The following is a 19,290-nucleotide window of genomic DNA, read 5'->3' as shown; positions in this document are numbered from 1 at the left end:
TTCCAGCCAGGCCTTTCCAGAAGATGGCAGAGAGACTGTCTTCCGTCCCATTGCAATTCAGAGGCAACGGTGAGAAATTGTATAGCATACTCTACAACTGTTCTTGAGCCCCGTTGCAACTGCAGGAGTTCCGAAGCCTGTGCCAATGATCGCCCAAGTTCCTTGAAAACCCTGTGGAACTGAGATAGGAACTCGGGGAGACTCTGGAGCAAGGGATCATCGCGTTCCCGCAAGGGTAATGCCCAGGCAAGAACAGTGCCTCCCAGCAGAGATAGAATATATAGGAACTTGGTCTTGTCCGAAGGAAATAGTGCTGGTTGAAGTTCGAAAAACATGCAGCACTGATTAAGGAAGCCGTGACACTCCTTTGGATCCCCATAATAACGTGAAGGAGGGAGTGGTGGACCTGGCCTGAAAGAAGCCCTACTGGAGTGGAGGCGAGACTGTGGGAGGAAATGCCTGTGCCGTTGCTAGAACATCTGTCCGGCCATTTGTTCCTGGAGTCCCGTGACCTAGTCAAGGACAACTTGTTGCTGCTGGATCTTCTGTGCCAGACCCAAATGACCTGAAGAGAGCCGAGATCTGCCAGGTCCATGGCCTCAGCAATCTATAAGGTTCAGCGGGGTTCTGGACCCTTGGTACTGAGGTATGGTTGGCGTTGTCTACTAGGGAGGCCCACACAGTCAACTGGCAGTGAAGCCCTGAGGCAGGACCAACCAGAGTTTTGCCTATACCAACCACTTCCCCCACAGGTTGAGCCCTTGGGTTCTGGCAGCCAGCAGGTCTTAGGTGAGTTCCTAGGAAAGTCCCGAGAGGAGTCTGGGTAGAAGACAGACAACAGAACCAGAAGACAGGCCAGGGGTTGGGACGGGCAGCAGACGAAGTGAAGTCAAGTCCAGAGCTAAGGTCGGTCCAGGAATTCAAGACAAGGAAACAAGAGTCAAGGTAAAGACCGACAAGACAAACAGGGATGAATCAGGTAAGATAAAGAAAGGAACCAGGAATAAGAAGCAAAACAGGTGACAAGGAACAAGACAAGGAACGAAACACACACTGGAACAAGAAGCACTAGGGACCTGTTACTGAGGTGAAAAAGGGCATCCGAAGCAGGTTTATATGGCCGGGCCCTGCATGTCAAAGGGCACCGTGGGGACTTTCCTTCCTCTGCCCCTCTGTCGGGATGCCGAGCACATGTGTACCTTAAGGGGGAGTTCGGAAGCCTTGCTGGGACGACAGCATCCTTATTGTAGGTGCAGCCTGGCTGGCGACGTCTCTACCACAAATATTGTTTGCCTGTGTCAGAGGTAAGTGCAACGGCTCATGGGGCTGTCCTGCAAATTGCCAATCATGACAAATTAGCTTAGTACAATGTTTTCGGCCACTTTAGATAGAAAAGGAAGCAATGAGTGTAATGATTAGACAATATAGTTGGACCAAAGGAAGGTTTTTTGTTTTGTTTTGTTTTTTAAATACTGGTCATACAGATGCCTGCTTCAATATAGATAGAAGTGACCTTTCACTAAAGGAGAGGTTATCAATCCAGGTAATAAAACAATAAATATCGTCCCAAAGAAATTAAGAAGCAGAGTCACAAAATTTTAAATGGTCAAGACTCCCCATTCATCTTCTGAATAATACAGGAAATTTCCTGCCTAGGGCCAGTTCAGATCGGTTCCATCTCAATCCATCCATATTCACTTCAGTTGGCAATGTTACAGTCCAGAGAAAATTGTTCACAGATCTGGGCACTTTGCTAGAAAAAAAGCTGGCAAATTCTTCACAACGGATAGAATCATTAACAACTGAGGACCGGACATCTGATCTCTTCAAGCTGCTGATGAGGTGCTTCACTGTCCATCAAGCCCAGCATCCTGTTTCCAACAGAGGCCAAACCAGGCCACAAGAACCTGGCAAGTACCCAAACACTAAGAAGATCCCATGCTACTGATGCAATTAATAGCAGTGGCTATTCCCTAAGTAAATCTTGTTTAATATTTAATGGACTTCTCCTCTAAGAACTTATCCAAACCTTTTTTGAACCCAGCTACACTAACTGCACTAACCACATCCTCTGGCAACAAATCCCAGAGCTTTATTGTGCATTGAGTGAAAAAGAATTTTCTCCAATTAGTCTTAAATGTGCTACTTGCTAACTTCATGGAATGCCCCTTAGTCCTATTATTTGAAAGTGTAAATAACCGATTCACATTAACCCATTCTAGACCTCTCATGATTTTAAACACCTCTATCATATCCCCCCTCAGCCGTCTCGTCTCCAAGCTGAAAAGTCCTAACCTCTTTAGTCTTTCCTCATAGGGGAGCTGTTCCATCCCCTTTATCATTTTGGTCGTCCTATTTTTCTTATGATTTTATGAATATATTATTGCTGTACTAAGGTTTCACTTTAAAAAAAATTGGTAAATCGTAAAATTAAAATCTGAGGAAAGGGGACAAAGGAACAAAGGAACGAAAACCCATAAAGGGAAACCATGGTACAAAGCAAAGATATTATAGATTTAAATACCAACAACCCCTACATGTCTAAATGCAAAACGAGCAATTACCTACAATGCTGCAGGGCGTTAGCTGTTAAAATGTGCCAAGTGTAAATCATCATTTTTTACTAGAATGTTATGGTGGTAGGGTTGAACTGGTGGGTCAGTGGCAAAGCTGCATTCGGCTGCCCAGAAAGCCTAGGACTAACTCCTGGGCTCAGCTTTCGCTCCCCAGATGAACTAGGGTTGCTGCAAAGGCAGCACTCACAGATACTGGAGCGAAGAGAGTCCCAGCCCGACTCTGGGTACACAAGGACTGGGGTCAGGAGAATGCAGCTGTCTGTGGCCCCAGAAATACAGAAATGTTTCCTGGATAATTGGCGCTACTCCTCACAAGTTTCAAACTTGTGCTACTGCAACCCCTTCTTGGGTCTGTTACCACATGTCCAGTATATGCACACATATCTTCCTGGATAATTGCAAATGATAATATATGACGTAATAATTTTGGATTTTTAGCCCACCTTTCCAAATCATGTTAAAGTTGGCTTTACAGCTTTGTTAGTATTCAGATACAATAAGGCCCTTCCCCAAAGAGTTTGTAATCTAAATGGTTATCTGAGGCAGTGAAACATACAGTGACTTGCCCAAGGTCTCAAAGTGTATTTTGGGGTGTCAATTTCATCATGCAGTAAACTAAAAGGGACCAGTCCTAGTCTAGCTGGAAGCCATAAAGTGCAGGAGGAAATTTGCTGAGGAAACCAAGCCTGGCATTATGGAGCCATTTTAAGAGCATGTGACGAGCTTCTGTGGGAACAGAAGGGGTGAGGCGATCCTGAGCTGGCTGCAGCCATAGACATTTCTGTAAGCTCAGCTCCAACAGTGGCCACTTCTTCGCTTTGGGTTTTGGCTCATAGTAGCACAGCAATGACAACAGATAAAGACCAAATGGTCCATCCAGTCTGCCCAGCAAGTTACTCATGGTAGTAACTGCCAGTCTGTGCAAGCTTCCCCCCCCATGCCTTCTGATAAGGATAGTAACTGATGCAGATTACCTCCATGCACTCCATTCTTCATTTCCAACATCTAGCCTCTGACTGTTTATCCCATGCCCTTTTGAATTCATTTACTGTGTTTGTCCTCACCACTTCTTCTGGGAGGGCATTCCAGGCATCCACCACCTTCTCCATGAAGAAATATTACCTGATGTTAGTTCTGAATTGTCCTTCTAGAATTTCATTTTATGGCTCCACAATTTACAGTCAACTTAACAGTTGAACTATTAATCAATATAATTTTAATCATTTAACCAGATACTTTTAAATAAATATTTGCATCCCTAATTGATACCCACACTATGTCAAGATTCTATAATTATTTTTCAGTGTTGACAAAATCTGAGTGACGTTTGACCCTGGTCACTCAGATGTATTCAGTTTTTAGCCATCTGGGAGTTTACGGTGAATTTACAGTGAAATTGCTGTTAGTGCCTAAGAGTCTTACTTATTTAATTTGAATATAATTTAACATATCAGAAAAGTTCCAATAATAAGAAAAGTAGTCCATGTGCCTATAAGTAAAGAATCACCTGACCTAAAAAATTCCAAATTATCCCTGACAACTGAAAAGCGGAATGTTAATACAAACAAAAAACTCACTTTGAAATGTCTGTATGCCAATGCCTGAAGTCTAAGAAGATGGAAGTGTGTATACCAGTGAATGATGAGACAGACTTAATTGACATCTCAGAGATCTGGTGGAAGAAGGATAACCAATGGGATAATGCTATAATCGGGGTACAAATTATATCGCAATGACAGACACGAGCATCTGGGAGGCAGAGTGCCACACAGACCAACAGGATAAAGACCCTGCAAGAGACTAAATGCACAATCGAATCTTTATAGGGAAAAATCCCTTGAGTGTTGGGGAAGGGTATAGTGATAGGAGTATACTACCGTCCATCTGGCCAAAATGATGAGACGGACCGTGAAATGCTAAGAAAAATTAGGAAAGCTAACCAAATTGGTAGTGCAGTAATAATGGGAGATTTCAATTACCACAGAAACCACAGGTGCAGGCACACAATTTACGAGACAAACTCATTCACACTGATATTCCGGGGCCACGGAATTCTGATAGTGTACCTGGTCACTACCCGTGTGGACGCTGCACTGTATGTTCCCATACTTCACCCTTCACTAGTTTTATTCATCCAGTTTCTAAAAAAACTTTTAGGTTATGTTCTTACTCTGATTGTACTACGGCTGGTGTAATCTACGTGATTACATGCCCTTGTCCCCTGATCTACGTTGGGAAAACATCCCGCATGGTAAAAACTCGAATTATAGAGCATTGCTCTAATATTCGTCACTCCCGTGAAAACGAACCCCTCGTAGACCATTGGGTTAAATCATCACACACCTTGTCAGATCTCACATACAGTGTTCTTGAGGTATTCCCGCGGTGCCCACGAGGGGGTAACTATTCTGAACAACTGGGTCGTATCGAACAACGTTGGATCTTTGTTTTGGATTCTGTATCTCCTAAGGGGTTAAACCGAGACATTGAATGGTTTCTGTTCACATAGAGTCCTCCCGTAGCGCCGGTCAATCACAAGCACTGTTGGTTTTACAACCCTGCTGAGGCGCGTCACAGGAACGGCAGCCAATGAATGGGACGTTGAAGTCCCACGTGGTCTGTCTTCCTGTTTTGGCGCCTTAATCAGCTTTAAATACCTGTCAGTGGGAAAGGGTAGTGCGCTCCCTGTCACTGTGAAGTTCTTATGCTGTCAGGTATGTCATGATGTTGTATAATGTTGCACTTTATATTCGGTTATAAGTCCTGTTGTGCTGTCCTGATGTATATTTATCTTCTACAGCTTTCTTATGAATTCCCATTGGCGAGCCCTCCCGATGCAGCCCGCGGCGAAACACGGGTACCGTGTCGGGGGACGCCATTAAGTCTGATGTTTGTATGAGCCAGAGGAGTTGCCATATTGAAGAATTAAAAGCATTTAATATATACACCGATTTAGAGTCCTTTGTCAGGATTGAACTGTGTGCCTGCACCTGTGGTTTCTGCGATATTGCTTGGAGTGCAGGATTTTTTGCTCCTATGTACTGTTGGTCTTAGATTTCAATTACCCCAATACTGACTGAGTAAATGTAACATCAGGCCATGCTAGAGAAATAAAGTTCCTGGATGGAATGAGTGACAGTTTTAAGGAGCAACTGGTTCAGGAACTGACAAGAGAGGGAGCAATTTTAGATCTAATTCTCAGTGGAAACCAGGATCTGGTGAGAGAGGTGAAGGTGGTGGGACCACTTGGCAATAGTGATCATACCGTAACATGATCAAATTTGAATTAAAGACAGGAAGGGGGACAGTAAGTAAATCCATGGCTCTAGCACTAAACTTTCAAAAGGGAAACATTGATAAAATGAGGAAAATAGTTTAAAAAAAAAGCTACAAAAGGGTAAAGAGTGTGCAATAGGCATGGACATTGTTTAAAAATACCATGTTAGAAGTGCAGTCCAGATGTATTCCACGTATTAAGAAAGGTGGAAGGAAGGTCAAATGAATGCCGGCATGGTTAAAAAGTGTGATGCTATTTTAGCCAAAAGATCTTCATTCAAAAATTGGAAGAAGGATCCATCAGAAGAAAATCGGATAACGCATAAGCGTTGGCAAGTTAAATGTAAGACATTGATAGGACAGGCTAAGAGAATTTGAAAAGAAGTTGGCCATAGAGGCAAAAACTCATAATAAAAACTCTAAAAATATCCAAAGCAGAAAGCCTGCAAGATGTTGGTTGGCCGTTAGATGATCAAGGGGTTAAAAGGGGACTTGGGGAAGATAAGATAATAAAATTTCCGACCTATTAGTAAAATTTGTTACCTATCATTAAATTCATCCATTGTACCTGAAGACTGGAGGGTGGCCAATGTAAACCCAATATTTAAAAAGGGCTTCGGGGAGATCCGTGAAACTATAGACCGGTGAGACTGACTTCAGTGCCAGGAAAAATAATGGAAAGTGTATAAAGAATAAAAACACAAAACATTTAGATAGACATGGTTTGATGGAACACAGCCAGCATGGATTTACCCAAGGGAAGTCTTGCCTCACAAATCTCCTACATTTTTATGAAGGGATAAACAAACATGTGGACAAAGTTGAACTGGTAGATGTGGTGTATTTAGATTTTCAGAAGGCGTTCAACAAAGTCCCTTATGAGAGGCTTCAAGAAAACTAAAAAATCATGGGATAGGAGGCGATATCATTTTGTGCATTGCAAACTGGTTAAAAGACAGGAAACAGAGATTAGGATTAAATGGTCAGTTTTCACAGTGGAAAAAGGTAAACAGTGGAGTGCCTCAGGGATCTGTACTTGGACTGGTGCTTTTTAATATATTTATAAATAATCTGGAAAGGTGTACAATGAGTGAGGTGCTTAAATTTGCAGAAGACACAAAATTATGCAGAGTAGTTAAATCTCAAGCAGATTGTGATAAATTGCAGGCGAACCTTGTGAAATGGGAAGATTTTGCGTCCATATGGCAGATAAAATTTAATGTGGACAAGTGCAACGTGATGCATATAGGGAAAAATAACCCTTGCTGTGATTACACGTTGTTAGGTTCCATATTAGGAGCTACCACCCAGGAAAGAGATCTAGGCATCATAGTGGATAACACATTGAAATCGTCAGTTCAGTGTGCTGCATGCAACAGTCAAAAAAGCAAACAATGTTAGGAATTATTAGGAAGGGAACGGCGAATAAAATGATGGATGTCATAATGCCTCTGTATCGCTCCATGGTGAGACCGCACCTTGAATACTGTGTACAATTCTGGTCGCCGCATCTCAAAAAAGATATAGTTGCACTGGAGAAAGTACAGAATAGGACGACCAAAATGATAAAAGGGATGGAACAGCTCCCCTATGAGGAAAGGCTGAAGAGGTTAGGTCTGTTCCGCTTGAAGAAGAGATGGCGGGGGGGGGGGGGGGGGGGGGTGAGGGAGAGAGATATGACAGAAGTCTACAAAATCATGAAAGGACTTGAATGGGTAAATGTGATTCAGTTATTTATGCTTTCGGATAATAAGATCCAGGGGGGACTCCATGAAGTTAGCAAGTAGCCTAGATGTTAAAGCAGCGGGCTTGGAACAAGGAAGACCAGGATTCAAATCCCACTGCCGCTCCCTGTGACCTTGGGCAAGTCACTTTACCCTCTGCTGCCACAGGTACAAACATACAGGGTCATTCATCAAACTGCGTTATGGCGATAACACGTTAACACATGCGTTAATGCCATAATGCATGCGATAATAGCAGTAGCAGATGGCGCGAATGCAAATTTTGGGAAGTAGTGGGATTAGGGAATAGTTTGGGCATAATTTATGAAAATGAGGGGCAATATCGTACCATGCGATAGCATAAAACCGTGAGATAGCATGCATAATAAATAAATAAATAAACTACTACACTTTTTTTCCTGGCGTTAAGCTGTGCGATATGACCGAAATGGCCATAAAGCAATTCGCGATAAATTTTTCAAATTGCATTTCGGCCATTTCTGGGCTTGGGAGGGGAAGAGGCCTCACAGTGTGCGACTATTTATATGCCTATAGGAAAGGCATCTAATAGCTCAAGGTGAAGTGTTGGAGGTGGTTTAGGGGCCAGTTTTTCCTACAGAGTGAGACGTACGAACAGCACAGTACACCTTGGTGAAGATCTGACAGCATTTGAAGTGAGGAAAGTCTCACATAGATGAACGTTTGTACTATGTTACCTCGGCCTAGCTTGATGGTACCCTGTTATAGAGTCTATCAAGCTAGGATGAGAGAACATTGTAGAAATGTCATCTTTGTGAGACCTTCTTCACTCCAAATGATGTCAAATCTTCACCAAGGTGTACTGTGCTGTTCATGTGTCTCACTTTACATGGAAATCTGGCCCCTAAACCACCACCAACACTTCACCTTGAGCTATTAAATGCCCCTTCTATAGAGATATAAATGCTTGACTACTATGACCGCCTTAAAGATAGGTGCTCTCTCTCAGCGCGAGATACGAAATAGGAATTATCACAGTATGTTATCGCATGGTGAGGTAATTCTACAATTCCCATAAATGCCAATTTTTCTTAACACAGGCATTATCCATGCATTATCGCATTTTGATGAATTTAGGGGTTAGATTGTGAACCCTCTGGGAACAGAGAAATAACTACAGTACCTGATCTAATTGAGAAATTACTTACCTGATAATTTCGTTTTCCTTAGTGTAATTGCTCCATTTCCTAGTGTGTAGCCAGATGGACTTAGCATCAATGGGATGTACAAAAGCTACTCCCGAATGGGGAGGGAGGCAGCCCAGGGTCCGGTTAGCACCACCCTTGCAAAGGCTGCGTCCTCTTGGGCCTTGACATCCAGGCGATAGAACCTGGAGAAGGTGTGCAAGTCACCGCTCGGAAGATGTCGACGGGAGACAGCAGTTCAGCTTCTGCCCAGGATACTGCCTGGGCTCTAGTGGAATTAGCTTTAACCTGAAAGGGTAATGGCTTCCCTGCCTCTACATAAGCTCCCGAAACCACCTCCTTGATCCAGCAAGCTATGGTAGCTCAGAAAGCTGGTTTGCTTTGTTTCCTTCCACTGTGAAGAACCAGTCTTGCATACTGGTTCTGAGAGTTCCAGATACCACACTAAAAGCCTACTTACATTTAAATGGCGGAGGAGGCGGTAGTCTTCCATATCCTTGTGCCTATCTAGGGACAGTAAGGAAATGTACTGATTCAAGTGAAACTCCAAGACCACCTTGGGCAAGAAAGATGGAACAGTGCAAAGCTGTAACACTCCTGGAGTCATCCGGAGGAAGGGTTCCCGACACAATACCTGTAATTCAGAGATGCAATGAGCCAAGCATATTGCTACCAGGAACACAGTTTTCAACATTAGCAGTTGTAAGGATAGACTGCGTAGCAGCTGAAAGGAAGGCCCTGCTAAAAAAGTCCAATACTAGATTAAGGTTCCACAGGAGAACTGGCCACCATAGGGGTGGTCAGAGGTGTTTTAACCCTTTAAGAAAATGGGCCATGTCGGATGCAGAGACAGGTGGGTTCCATTCATCTCGGCTCTGAAGCAGGAGAGAGCTGCTACCTGGACCTTCAAGGAGTTAAGGGACAACCCTTTATTCAGGACATCCTGTAGAAATTCCAGAACCAGAGGGATTTTGGCAGACGGGCAACACTGCATTCCTCGCACTAGGCCTCAAATATTCTCCAGATCCGCACATATGCTAAGGACATCAAGAACTTCTGGGCGCAGAGCAAGGTGGAAATTACTGCCACTGAATATCCATGCTTCAACAGGAGAGTCCTCTCAAGGGCCAGAGCGTAAGACAAAACAAGTCTGATCCTTGTGAAGAACTGGACCAGGTCCCTGTGTGGTGGAAGGCATAGGGAGGGGTCTCCACCAGAAGCCTCCGCATGTCTGCATACCATGGGTGTCTGAGCCAATCCGGAGCCACTAGAAGGAGTGATCTCCTGTGGTGTTCAATCTTGTGAATGCCCTTGCCCAGCAGGGGCCATGGAGGGAAGGCATACAGTAAGTCCTCCTCTGGCCAGGTCTGAACAAGGGTGTCGAGCCCCAGGGATTGATGATCTCTTCTGCGACTGAAAGATCGGGAGACCTTCGCATTGTGAGATATGGGCAGCAGGTCAATGGATGGGAGACACCAGCGATCTACCAGCAGCTGAAAAGGCTCTCCAACAATGCCCATTCTCCTGGATCCAGTCTCTCCCTGCTTAGAAAGTCTGTTCTGAAGTTGTCTTTTCCTGCGATGTGGGAGGCCGAGATCATCCATAGGTTCAATTCCGCCCATTCCATAAGGAGATCTATCTCCAGGGACACTTGCTGGCTCTTGGTTCCTCCCTGAAGGTTGATGTAGGTTACTGTTGTTGTGTTGTCCGACATCACACATACCGCCTGACCCTGGAGCCTGTGGCTGAATTGGAGATACACTAATCTGGTTGCCTGGGCTTCTAGGCGGTTTATGTTCCAGCACGCATCTTCCTTGGTCCAACGCCCCTGGGTCATCAGTTCCTGATAGTGAGCCCCCCACCCACGGAGGCTCATGTCCATTGTGAGAACTAGCCAGTACGGAGGGAAAAGGCTTACACGCTTGCTCAAGTGAGCTTCTTGCAGTCACTACTAAGCCGAGAACATACTTCCATTGGTAGGTGGAGGCAAACTGAATAGTCATGGGACAGTGGATTCCAATGTGAAAGCAGAAAACGTTGGCGTGGCATCATGTGTGCCCTCGCTCACGGTACTACCTCCAGGGTTGATGCCATCAGACTGAGGACCTGAAGATTGCTCCACACCCTGGGGCGTATCGTGTTCGTCAACCAGCGCACTTGGCACATCATCTTCCTTATCCTCGAGGGTGGGTGGAAGACCTTGTCCTGTTTGGTGTCGAGCCAGACCCTCAGATACTCTAAGGACTGGGAGGGCTCAAGACTGCCCTTGTCCATGTTCACGACCCAACCAAGCTCCTGAAGCAGGGACATCAGCCTGTTGGTCACCTGGAGACTCTCTTCTAACAACTTCGACCGGATCAACCAGTCATCCAAGTATGGGTGCAAGAGGATTCCTTCTTTCCTCAGTGCTGCCGCCACGACCACCATAATTTTGGAAAATGTTCTGGGGGCGGTGGCCAGGCCGAAGCGCAGTGCCCGGAACTGATAATGATGGCCCAGCACCGCAAAGCGTAGGAAACACTGGTGGTCTTGTCGGATTGGAATATGAAGGTAGGTCTCCGAGAAGTCCAGGGAGTTTAACAACTCTCTTGGTTGTATGACCATTATGACGGAGCGCAAAGTTTACATGCAGAAATGAATTACTCGTAGGTGACAGTTGACGCTTTTGAGGTCCAGGATGGGGCGAAATGAACTCTCCTTCTTGGCTACAATGAAATAGATGTAATAAGCCCCGAATTTTCCTGGGGCCTAGGTATAGGAATTATAAGCCCTCAAACTGAGGAGCCTTATCAAGGTAGATTCCACTGCCAGCTTCTTGTGCTGGGAGTGGCACGGAGACATCATGAATATGTCCTGAGGAATACTGCGAATCTCTAGCGTGTATCATTTTTGTATGATATCCAGTACTCATTTCTCTGACGTAGTCTCGACCCACCGCTGGCAGAAGAGGGATAGTCTACCCCCTATCTCCTCATCCCATGGATAGCTCGGCAAAACGTAATTGGGAAGTTCGGGCCGAACCTGAACCCAAACCAGCCCCTCTTTTTGGATGTCAGTTCCAAAAGGACTGAGACCTTCCTGAGGTCCGAGATGTGTTAAATGTCGAGTTCCTGTAGGGCCAAAAGCACTGGGAACCCCTAGCCCAACCCCTCATAGGCAAGGGGCGCTGCAACCTTTCTTGTCTTCCAGTAGCAAAGACAATGGAGATTTACCCCTATTACTGGCCAGCTTTTCCAATTCGTTTCCAAATAGAAGGGATCCCTTAAAGGGCATCTTTGTGAGGTTTGCCTTAGAGGTTGTGCCGCTAACCAATTTCACAGCCATAGCTCTCTTCTGGCTGCCACCACAGAGGCCACTCCTCTGGCTGAGGTACGGACTAGGTCAGAGCCACGTCTGCTAAAAAGGAGGCAACGGGCTCCACAGCCTCTCTGGAATGTGCCCCTGAATTATCTGCCTCGAGAGAGAGAGAAGCAGGCACAAACGAACCACCAGGGCACAACAGGAAGCAATCTGTAGTGTCATTGGTGTCGCGTCAAAGGCTTGTTTAAGGATGGACTCCAACCGCCTATCATGCGCATCCTTTAAGGCCGCTCCTAGCTATACTGGGATAGTTGTCCACTTCGAAATGGTGCAGACCAGGGCATCCACTTTGGGGAAATTCAGGCGTTCTCTGGCTGCCAGATTCAGTGGGTACAGAGCTTCCAATGCCTGACCTTTAAAACTGGCTTCCAGGGCGACCCATTCCAGGTCAATCAACTCCTGGATGGCTTCCAGCATCGGAAAATAGCAAGAGGCTTTCTGCAGAGACACCAGGATGGGATTCTTTTTTTGTTTCGGCTTAGGGCCTGTGTCAGGAACTCCCAGAGTCTTCAGGGTCTGGGAAACAAGGGTCAGCAATTCATCTCTATGGAAAAACTGTAACATGGTCCGATATGGCTCCAAGCCTGGGGGAATATCCCCATCCTCCAATGAATCTGAATCCCCTTCATCATCCGTGGTGTCTGGAATACCCTGTCAGGAATACCCTTGGTGAGACGAGCCATGTCTCAAGGCCTGCTGATAGGGCTGGGAAAGCGAGGCCTTCCCAGCTGGGGTTGGGTTTGGTCCGGATAGGGGCAGGAGAGACAGACTGCACCTGTACGAAGGTCTTGAAAAAATTGCACCCAAGAAAAGGCTGCTGGGTCCATTCCCAGCCCAGGAGGAACTGAAGTAGGTGCAGCTGAATTTCCCTCTCCCGAGGTAGACCCAGCACCGGGATTACTCAGATCCGGGGTGCTACCGGATAAGATCATGGCTGACCCATCTTCTGAGTGGGAGGAACTGGGCTTGGAAAAGTTCTGGGAGTCAAACCCTCCCTGGACCTCCTCACAGTACTGACATAGGTAAGACTCCAGGTCAGACTCTGTAGCCCTAATATGGCAGGCAGCATAAAGAGAGTGTCGCTTATACTTCTTTGCTGCCGGAGCCATAATAAACGGTAACTGTGAACTCAGCTGGCTAGCGCCTGAAATCGAGTGCGCACAGATCCTGTACATAAGTAGAAGTGCAGGTATGCGCGACGTTAGATGCATGGCACATATGCAGAGCCGGTACACACTGCATGTACCGATGCTCTATGGAGGGCAATGGGGACATGCAAGATGGCGCCGCCATGGCCTACCACATGGAGTGCCCACCGAGCCTGAAGCGAGGCTGCTCAACCAGCTCAGAAGACCCCTTCTTTACTTACCTGGGCTCAGCGCTTACCAACTGAGTACAGAGATGGTCTTTGGCTGCGGGGGGGGGGGGGGGGGGGGGGCGCTTTGGCTGTCATTGCCGGGCTCAACTTCCTGCACCTGCTGCCTTTCAGCTGTTTCAGCAGTAAAGACCACACTGGGAATTGACTACTGGACCAAGGCACACCCCTCTGAGGGATCTCGGAAATCGCCTCAGGAATTCACAACTGGGGGAGTGATCTTTAGGTATTACCACAGGAGAGCAGGGCTCAATTTCTCCAATTTAAAGGTAAATTTTCCTCTTCTAACGAGTACTGCAATCCCGATAGAGAAAGCACGTCCACATCTGCTAGGAGACAGAGAGATACTGAAGGACTGAGGTCACTGCAGGGCTATATCTAGGGTAACATCAGCTTTGAAATCTGACTCCATCTCTATCTGCTGATAGAGCAATATATAACCATTGGTCCTGAGTCCATCTGGCTACACGCTAGGAAATCCACTTTGAAGTGCTGAAAAGCAAAACATAACTTTTTTAAAATTGGAGAAAATTATTTTTCACTCAACGCATAATTAAGCTCTGGAATTCAATGCCTGAGGATGTGGTAAAGGCAGTGAGTGTAGCTGGGTTTAAAAAAGGTTTGGATAAGTTTCTAGAGTAGAAGTCCATAAACTGCTATTAATCAATAAGAATTAGTAACCTGGGATCTATTAATTTAATGTTTGGGTATTGCCAGGTACTTGTGACTTGGCTGGCCACTGTTGGACACAGGATACTGGGCTTGATGGTTCCTTGGTCTGACCCAGTATGGCATATCTTATGTTCTTAAAGAAACAAATATGATTTAATTCAGTTCTAATGGTCACTTCTTTTGAAAACAAAAAAAAAAAGTTAAAAAAAATACGTTTTATCAAATTGTAAATGAACTGTTTGCCCTAAATTAAATTAATTTTCCATGCCTAACTTAGAACTTGGATAGTTACTTCACTACTTCATTCTCACAATCATCAAACGTTAAGAAAAATAAAAGTCCTTTCAAACTGTCATTTTCCTCGGTTCATAGAAAAACCATGTACTGCTTTCTAAATAACAATTTTATTAAAAATAAATCTCAGAAGGATTACACAAATGTTCTCTGACTTTCTAATGTCTCCCCCCTTCACAAAAGAATCTAAGTAGGAAAGTTAGAAGTACAGTTAATCCCTATGAATTGTTTCAAACTGGACACCCGATTTAAAAGTGATAAAAAGTTTATATCCCAAGAGACACATTATTTAAAAAGGGATTACTTACCCCCCCTAAATCTGTGATCTTTTCCAGATGTTTAGACGCAACAAAAAAAAACTACCAAAAAGGCACCCAAGATGCGACTCAGTGATGTCACCAAAGTGCGCCCACGCATGCGTGCTTCCCCCTCCCTGAGCCCCGCTGCAGCGCGAAGCCGCCAAAGATTGGGTCTGAACCTCAGTCCCAGGCGAAACAAGGGCAGGGGCTTCTCTCTGCAGCTCCGGCAATCCCGATTCCCCAAGGGAATAACAATCAGTAAAAACAAAAACCCCACACGTAAACACGTACACAGAACACCTTCTGCTGCTGGTACGTTACATCAACAAATAAGCAAATAATCAGCACCGAACGTGCACCGGCGGCGGCGGCCGCCCTAGAAATGGAACACGAGGCTTAGCGAGGTCCTACCTTTCGCAGACCTCCTGTGGGCGTCCCTCACCATAGCAACAGGCTCAGGCAAGCCTGGGTGCAGCTGAAATTGGCATCCCGCCTGCTTCCCGGACACTCTCCTTTCGTTCCCATGTGTGAACGGACGCTCAGTCTCCGTCCTCGTCTCCCAAATGGAACTCCGTGCCCACAGGTGAAAAATATGTTCTGAAAGAAAGGGAGGGTATGCATGCATAGGTATGAAATGGGCGGGGCAGTGCCCCCCCCCCTCCTCAATGGTCCTGGCTAATGTTGAGTTGGACCCCCAGCCAATATGATTTCCCTTGCCCCACCCCAAAGCTAAGCAAACTTGCCTATGCATGCATGATTGGGCATGGAAAGGTGTGGAGTGAAGATTTAAACTAGAAGCGGAGGTGGTCAGAGATCGTAAGGTGGCTGAAGTTGGTGGAAGGTGTTCAGAGGAATGACTAGATACTTTAGAGCTTCAGGGCTCTTCTTCTTACCCCAGGCGCAGTCCTCTTCTTAACCACTCCCATCCTATAGAAAACAGCAATGCTTCTTACTTGCATCTGCCTCCTCTGACAGCTTCAGTCTAAAGTATTGGACTTTACCATAAGCAACACTGCTTGCCCTCAAAATATGGTAATATGACTTGCCACCTTCCTCCTCATTCCCTCCCTTCCCTGCCTTAGCAGGGGTTACTCCAAAGTCTGATCAAGCAGTAGCACCAGTAGCTCACTTTGAAGGAGCATGGAGCCAGAGCCTGAACCAGCACATTCTCCACTTCCGGGCACAACCTTCTATATGGAAGTCACATTAGGGTGAGACCGGGGTACAGAACACATGCTGGCTCTGTCCCCCTTCAGAATTATTTATTTTCCTAGCATGTAGACAGATGAACTCAGGACCAGTGGATTATGCTCCCCTGCCAGCAGATGGAGACGGAGCAAGCTGACATCACAGTATATGTACTCCTGCAGTGACCCCAGCCTGCCAATATTCTCCGTCTCCAGCAGATGGTGGGCATGCATTTCCATATGGGGATTGCTGTGAATTTTGAAAGGAGAATTTTATATAGAGAAACAAAAGCCCAGGTGTTTTGCCATGATATCTAAAGGTTCCTCCCCCAGCTGAGAATTCCTGAGGTGATTTCTGTGGTCCCTCAGAAGTGTGCATTGGTCCACTGGCTGGTTCCTGGCATGGACTTAGCTGCTTGTACAGCTGAAAGGCAGCGGGTGCAGAAGGCTGAGTGCGGCGGTGACAGCATATGCGCTCTCCCCCCCCACAGCTGGAGAATTTTTACCTACAGAGGGTTTTAGGCCTTCCTTCAGTCCCCGTGCTCGGCACACTGTCTCGATGTCGTTCCCGCTTCCGTTGAGGTAAGGGAACTAGGCAGGCTGGCAGGTTGAGCGGCCCAGGTGGGCTAGGCCCTACGGTGGCTTTTCTCAGCATGTCGCGTGTGCTTGTGCGTGCTTTACTGCCCTCTACAGAACGCCGGTTAAGTTGTGTGCAGAAGTTGGTTAAGAATTTGTTAAACTTACTGCTGTCCCTCCCGATGCAGCCTCACGGTGAAACACGGGACTGTGTCGGGGGATTGATTGAAATTTGATGATATGTTATATATGAATCGTGGGGTTGCCGTACCAACTAAAAATTTATTATACCTACTGACTCAAGTGTGGATTTTTCATATAGTCCTTCTGCACTATTCCTGGCTACAATTCCTCTATCCTCATTGATATGGCAGCCTAAACATGCATGGGATATTCCTCGAGACATGTCCCCATCTATATCTCTCTCTTTATTGATGTGACATAGATGGTGCTCTCTTCTAGTCAGCACAAGAGATCACTACAGCACATCACATCACATTTGTGGTCGGTGAAACAGATAGGTATGGGAAAATAAGTGTGGGAGCTTGCTGGGCAGACTGGATGGGCCGATTGGTCTTTTTCTGCTATCATTTCTATGTTTGTATGTTTCTGTCTCTTTTTTACAACCAACATTTTACACCTGTTTTGATGAATCCAAGCTTCTGAGCTTAGCAATCTAGTGGAATCTTATGGTGGGAGCATGTATGGGGTTTGAACGGATTATATAGTTTTTCTGAGTTACAGGTATATTATGATCTTCCAGATAAGGCTGTATATTCCTATTTGCAACTTTGCCATTTTGTTCCCAGGCTAACCTGGCAACGCATTTGGCACAACAGGTTTTCTATTTCTAATCTTTGTGGAAGAATGTGGACAGGGTCCCTGGGATGTTATCTACATTATCTACTTTTATAAATCATGATTTGCCAACTAAACCATTTTTTGTTAAAGCCTGGGAGACCGATCTGGAGGTGGATTTCTCCTCAGACCAGTGGTTAAATATTTTTCAAGCCACTGGAAAATGGGTATAAAGTCTTATACTGCTGGTATATGACTCCTGTTCAACTCCATAAAATTAATTATTCAATCTCTTATTTGTGTTGGAAGGGTTGTAAAGGGAATGTCCATTTGTTAAAGCTTATTGGGAAGAAGTGTCTCATTGGTTTGAGAGTATTTTTACATATCCGATTTCTATTCTTCCCCAAAACGCATTGCTTAATGTATCTATCTCAAGATACAAAATAAGTAAGTGCATTGATAAGATGTTTGCATTGCTGCTAGATGTGACATTGCCAGTGTTGGCGAGAACCAAAAACCCCCCCAGGTATGTGATACTAAAGCTAGACTTGAAAAATTATATATTTTGAGTAAGATTACAGCAGCCAACGACAAGTATTCGCATACATTTGAGCAGGTGTGGTGCCATTATGATTTGTGGAGACAATCCCTGGCTGATATTCCTTGTTTCTCTCATTGGTTGGTGTCAGTTATGATCCATGATTGAGAGTTGATGATCTTTTACTAATTTCATTCTGGCACACTGGGTATCTCTGTATTGGAGGGAAGGGGGAGGGGTGGACGGGTTAATGGGGTTGAGGTTTGTTACAGTAAGTGACATTTTGTTTCTGAGCGCTATGCCAGAATACCTCAGAAGTCTGTTTTCCATAAGAGTTTTGTTGTAAGGGCATGGAGGGAGGGATTATTGTAATCTTCTTAAAAAGAGTAAGCCCATGAATCTACATTATGTTATGCTAAATTGTTTTGGATTTGATATTATGTTTTTGTTCTGATTGTAGCAGTGGAACTCTGCTGTACTTGCATATTGGAACCTCAATAAAACTTTAAATTAAAAAAAAAAGGAAACAATGTTAGGAAGGAAATGGTGAATAAAACGGAGGATGTCATAATGCCTCTGTATCACTCCATGGTGAGACCGCACCTTGAATACTGTGTACAATTCTGGTCGCCGCATCTCAAAAAAGATATAGCTGAACTAGAAAACCATACAGAGAACAGCAACCAAAATGATAAAGCAGATGGAAAGGCTCCCTTATGAGGAAAGGCTAAAAAGATTAGGGCTGTTCAGCTTGGAGAAGAGACAGCTGAGGTGGGAAATAGTAGAGGTCTGTAAAAATGAGAGGACTGGAATGAGAAAATGTGGTTCGGTTATTTACTCTTTCAGATAATAGAAGGACTAAGGGGCAACTCCATGAAGTTAGCAGATTTAAAACAAATCAGAGAAAATTCTTCTTCACTCAATGCACAATTAAGCTTTGGAATTCATTGCTGGAGGATGTGGTTAGGGCAATTAATGTAGCTGGGTTTAAAATGGTTCCTGGAGGAGAAATCTATAAACTGCTATTAAGTGACTTAGGAGGGAATAGCCACTGCTATTACTGGCATTAGTATCAGGGGAACTATTTAATGTTTTTGCCAGGTACTTGTAACCAGGATTGGCCACTGTTGGAACAGGATGTTGGGCTTAATGAACCCTTGGTCTGACCCAGCTTTCTTTGCAGTTTCCTTCTGCTCTTTTGTGCGTCCAGCTCAGATGGAACCAGGATAGGGATTTGGCACTCTGAGCCTGCATTTGCTTCTATCTGGGGATTTTCCTTCTATTTTATAGTTCTTCCCGACTTACTTATTCCACAGCCTGGAGCCCGGAGTCATGTGTCAGGGCCCCATCCGGCATCCTAGAGTCATGGGCCCTAGGAGTTATCATTCCAATGACTATGACTCCCCATCCCCTAGGGCTGCCGAACACCTC

General features: G+C 45.2%; 1 protein-coding gene across 5 annotated transcripts in view; it reads right to left on the bottom strand.

The window, feature by feature from the left end:
- C6H8orf48 (chromosome 6 C8orf48 homolog) overlaps window positions 1–15,324 on the bottom strand; it is an 89,818-nt gene extending 74,494 nt beyond the window's left edge. For 2 of the 5 annotated variants that reach the window (XM_029607707.1, XM_029607709.1), the window contains exon 1: window positions 15,172–15,324. The gene's annotated coding sequence lies outside the window, so the exon portion shown is untranslated. Of the gene's footprint in view, window positions 1–14,769; window positions 15,141–15,171 lie in introns of those variants that run through there. The other 3 variants (XM_029607708.1, XM_029607705.1, XM_029607710.1) reach the window with 3 other exon arrangements.
- Between the last annotated feature and the right edge of the window lie 3,966 nt (window positions 15,325–19,290).

Source organism: Rhinatrema bivittatum, chromosome 6, assembly GCF_901001135.1.
Source record: "Rhinatrema bivittatum chromosome 6, aRhiBiv1.1, whole genome shotgun sequence".
Taxonomy (NCBI): Eukaryota; Metazoa; Chordata; class Amphibia; order Gymnophiona; family Rhinatrematidae; genus Rhinatrema; species Rhinatrema bivittatum.
This window is presented reverse-complemented; position numbering and strand designations above follow the sequence as displayed.